This window comes from Zootoca vivipara, chromosome 16, assembly GCF_965207765.1.
Source record: "Zootoca vivipara chromosome 16, rZooViv2.hap1.1, whole genome shotgun sequence".
Lineage (NCBI taxonomy): Eukaryota > Metazoa > Chordata > Lepidosauria > Squamata > Lacertidae > Zootoca > Zootoca vivipara.
Window position 1 is genome coordinate 41,147,465 of NC_142599.1, and position 5,444 is coordinate 41,152,908.

The following is a 5,444-nucleotide window of genomic DNA, read 5'->3' on the forward strand; positions in this document are numbered from 1 at the left end:
ACTACTCAGCTCATAGGCAGCAAGGATTCCTGCCGAACCTCCTCAACCGGCAGGGAGTTCCAGAGTAGGGCCTGCCACCCACAAGGCCCTGTGCCAAGCAAAGCCCTGCCGGAAGACCCCCCAGATGTGTCCCATCAGATGATCCCAGTGATCAAGGTGGAGCACAAGGGATCAGCCCAGCTGCTCTGGGTTCAGTGATCAAGGTGCACAAAGCTCAGAAAGACTGGACCTTGGGGAGTCAGCTGTAGTCCTTCCTTCCCAGTCCCAGAACCGAACTTACCCTTCCAGAGGACGTGGAGTGACCACCAGCAGGGAATGTTTGCGTGAAACAAGGGTGGTTACCCTTCTGCATCTTGATCTGGTTAACATCACCACTTCCTGTTTTCTTTTATTTTCTTTTATTTTCCCTGTGCAAAGGTTATTTTGCAATGCTTCCTGATTCAAGGAACAGTGCTGTGGGGCAGAGGAAACTCTGTGGGGGGGGGGTGGGGTGGGTGTGGGTGTGGGGGGGGTGTGCCTCTGCACACCACAAGGCAAATATAAGAGCCTCAGCTGCAGATTACCAAATGTAGCAATTCACTGATAAATGTATTGTCATAAGAGAAACCATGATCAGAGAGGGGAATCAAAGAATGCTCTTGCCTATATCTGTACATTTGCTTCCTATTTTGTATTCGTATGCTACCAAAGAATGTTGTTTCCCGAGAAAGAATTGTGCTTTTGACTTCAAGAACAACCCAAAAGTTGTTGAGCTTTTTTTCAAGAACAACCTTTTTTTCAAGAAACCCTGCCTTTCCAGAAATTCCCCCCCGGACATCAATTCCGCCTTTGGAATCCAGGTAATGTCCAGGGAAATGTCTGGTGATGTCCAGACATTATGGCAGCCCTACTCAACTATCGATCCAAACAAGAAAGGATTTTATGATGCTCCCAAACCTTCCTGCATATTGTTGGCCTAGCAGAATTTTATCTAGCAGAAGGGGACCCCTGTTGCATACTTCCTCTACAAATCCTGAATTCTTCCTCTTTCTCTCTCAACTGATTGTCCTATAAAACACACTTGCTTCAGAAACAAGTTCTGTTGTTGGACGACGATGGCCACCTAGTGGCAACAGAAACATACAATGTGAATATCATGAGTCTTTAAATGGGGGTAGGAGAGATGAGAGTGGGGCTTAAGACAACAGCAGGGGCAGCAAAGGGTCTGCACAATAGGGGGTGGGGGATCCAAAATTGGGCAGAAGGTGAAAAGGGTGTTTAGTAGTTGCAATGTGTAGGAAGAGGCGACTATGGGGTAACTTGTGTGCAGTGCTGTTGTGATTGTGAGCTGCTTTGAGCTTGACGTTTGTTATTGGAAAAGCGGAATGCAAATATTAGCTCTGTCTCTCTAGTGTGTTGTGTAACATGCTGCCCTCTGAACAAAATAAAAAAAATCCTTCCAGTAGCACCTTAGAGGCTAACTAAGTTCGTCATTGGTATGAGCTTTCTTGTGCATGCTCACTTCTTCAGATACACTGAAACAGAAGTCACCAGACCCTTATATATAGTGAGAGGGTGGGGAGGGGTATTACTCAGAAGGAGGGTGGGAATGGGCGATTGGCTGATAGGAGTGGTAAACCTGTTGACGACTGTTAACAACTGCAATTGGTCTTACAGGAAAAAGCAATGGGTGAGATGGCTAGAAATAGCTTTATCATGTATAATGAGATAAGAATCCTATGTCTCTGTTCATACCAGGTGGCTCCATGGTTTTAAGCTTGCTAATGAGTTGCAATTCAGCAACTTCTCTTTCCAGTCTATTTCTGAAATTCTTTTGTAATAAGACAGCTACTTTGAGATATTGTATAGAATGTCCTGGGAGATTGAAGTGTTCTCCTACTGGTTTCTCTGTCTTGTGATTCCTGATGTCAGATTTGTGTCCATTTATCCTTTGGCGTAGGGTTTGGCCTGTTTGTCCGATATAGAAAGCTGTAGGGCACTGGGCGTTCCTGGACTCCAACCGCCACCGTCCCCAGCAGCCAGCATGGCACATGTGGTCAGGGAGGGGGGCTGGTGTGGGGAGTCCCGCAACATCCCCAAACCCAGTAGGGCGAGGATTGGAGCCCCGCTCCCCAGCACTGAGCCGCAGACTAAGCCCACGATCTAGACACTGTTCTCCGTAGCCAAATGCAGGGGGGGCTCCAAATGCCACAGGCAGGCAAGCTAAGACTTAGGGGCCTGTCTGTGGCTGAACCTCATTCTATGGCGCTCCATCCTTCCAGCCTCCAAACCTTTAGGGAATATGCCACCCTTCCGATGTCTCTGGACTCCTGCTCCCAGCTGCCAACATGGCAAATGCTTTCAGAGTGTTGCAGCAAATGTTTTTTTTAATAAAAAAAATCTCTGCTGACTTTTGTGTGGAAATAAAACTCTTCGATCCCAAATTTGTTTTGCAAAGCTTTACTTAACAAGACTTAAGTTTCAAATATTACAAAAACAACAAAAGATACATGGTCTTAGTTACAGAAATTTATTCTTACATATGCTGGTCGTAGCGTAAGGCACAGCTGGTAATTCTATCTCCCTTTTTGTCCTTTAATTTAATTTCTACATACATACAAAGAATACATTTAAATAAATTATGAAATTAAAATTATACATGAAAAAAGCTTACAAAAATACAAGGTAGAAAAAGAAATGAGAAAGAACAAAGCAGCGCACAGAAACGCCGTTTACCTTCCCGCTGGAGTGGTACCTATTTATCTACTTGCACTTTGACGTACTTTCAAACTGCTAGGTTGGCAAGAGCTGGGACTGAGCAACGGGAACTCACCCTGTTGCGGGGCTTCGAACCGCCGACCTTCCGATCAGCAAGCCCTAGCCTCAGTGGTTTAGACCACAGCGCCACCCACGTCCCCGTATTTTGTTCCTATTGGCATCCTCAGTTGGCATCTGTCTTGAGAGACACCGGTGTGCCCCTCGAGGGGCATTGGTAGCCTCTGCATTGGTAGCACCAAAGCCTCCCTGGGGCACAAGCCTGGGCAATGTGCATGGAGGTCCTGGGCTTCCCAGAAGACAAGACCCCAAAGGAAAGCAGAGCACCAGCTTGGCTGCAGGAGTTTGGGGAAGGAGACGTACAAGGCACCCTCCAACTGCCTTAGGGACTCCACAATGGATTTGTGTAGGGTTTACTCCTGAGCCTTTTTGTGTAGGGTTTGTAACGCGTATTATTTTACATACAGGTAGGTAGCCGTGTTGGTCTGAGTCGAAGCAAAATAAAAAAATTCCTTCAGTAGCACCTTAAAGACCAACTAAGTTTATATTTTGGTATGAGCTTTCGTGTGCATGCACACTTCTTCAGATACACTAGAAACAGAAGTGTCAGACCCTATATATATACAGAGGGTGGTGGGGGTGGGTGGGAATGGGAGATGGGCTGATGGGAGTGGTAAACCTGTAGATGGGTGTTAATGGCTGCTGATGGCTGCAATTAGTCCTGGGCTGAGGTGCTAAAGAAAGCTTGATCATGCATAATGAGATAAGAATCCGATATCTCTATTCATCCCAGGTGCTTCCATGGTTTTAAGCTTGGTAATGATTTCCAATTCAGCAACTTCCCTTTCCAGTCTGTTCCTGAAATTTCTCTGTAATAAAACAGCTGCTTTGAGATCTTGTATAGAATGTCCTGGGAGATCGAAGTGTTCTCCTACTGGTTTTTCAGTCTTATGGTTCCTGATGTCAGATTTATGTCCATTTATCCTTTGGCGTAGGGTTTGGCCTGTTTGTCCAATATAGAGAGCTGAAGGGCACCGTTGGCATTTGATGGCATACACAATGTTAGAAGATGAGCAATTAAATAGTCCTGAGATGGTATGTTGGATGTTGTTGGGGCCAGTAATGATGTTGTCCAGGTGTATGTGGCAGCAAAGTTGGCATCTGGGTTTATTGCAGGCTCTGGTACCAGTGTCCATGTTAAGTCTGGTGGTTGTATTATTGTGGGTGAGGAGTTGTTTAAGATTGGGTGGCTGTCTGTAGGCAATGAAAGGTCTTCCTCCCAGAGCTTGAGAAAGGGAGCTGTCATTGTCCAGGAGAGGCTGTAGATCTCTGATGATGCGTTGTACTGTTTTAACTTGGGAGCTGTATGTGATGACTAGTGGTGTTCTGTTATTTTCTTTTTTGGGTCTGTCTTGCAGCAGGTTCTCCCTAGGTATCAGTCTGGCTCTGTTGATCTGTTGTTTAACTTCATCAGGTGGATATTTTAGTTCTAAAAAGGTTTGCTGTAGATCTCTTAGGTGAGATTCTCTGTCTGTAGAGTTGGAACAGATACGGTTGTAACGTAGGGCCTGGCTGTATACGATGGATTGTTTGGTATGTTTGGGATGGTAGCTAGAAGCATGTAGATATGTTTGTCGGTCAGTTGGTTTTCTGTATAAGGTGGTGTCTATACGTCCATCCTGTATTTTTACAGTAGTGTCCAGAAAATGTATTTCTTGCATAGATTGGTTCATTGTTAGGTTGATGGTGGGGTGAAAGTCATTGAATGTCTGGTGGAAGGTTTCCAGGGTCTGTTGAACCTGCTGCAAGACAGACCCAAAAAAGAAAATAACAGAACACCACTAGTCATCACATACAGCTCCCAAGTTAAAACAGTACAACGCATCATCAGAGATCTACAGCCTCTCCTGGACAATGACAGCTCCCTTTCTCAAGCTCTGGGAGGAAGACCTTTCATTGCCTACAGACAGCCACCCAATCTTAAACAACTCCTCACCCACAATAATACAACCACCAGACTTAACATGGACACTGGTACCAGAGCCTGCAATAAACCCAGATGCCAACTTTGCTGCCACATACACCTGGACAACATCATTACTGGCCCCAACAACATCCAACATACCATCTCAGGACTATTTAATTGCTCATCTTCTAACATTGTGTATGCCATCAAATGCCAACGGTGCCCTTCAGCTCTCTATATTGGACAAACAGGCCAAACCCTACGCCAAAGGATAAATGGACATAAATCTGACATCAGGAACCATAAGACTGAAAAACCAGTAGGAGAACACTTCGATCTCCCAGGACATTCTATACAAGATCTCAAAGCAGCTGTTTTATTACAGAGAAATTTCAGGAACAGACTGGAAAGGGAAGTTGCTGAATTGGAAATCATTACCAAGCTTAAAACCATGGAAGCACCTGGGATGAATAGAGATATCGGATTCTTATCTCATTATGCATGATCAAGCTTTCTTTAGCACCTCAGCCCAGGACTAATTGCAGCCATCAGCAGCCATTAACACCCATCTACAGGTTTACCACTCCCATCAGCCCATCTCCCATTCCCACCCACCCCCACCACCCTCTGTATATATATAGGGTCTGACACTTCTGTTTCTAGTGTATCTGAAGAAGTGTGCATGCACACGAAAGCTCATACCAAAATATAAACTTAGTTGGTC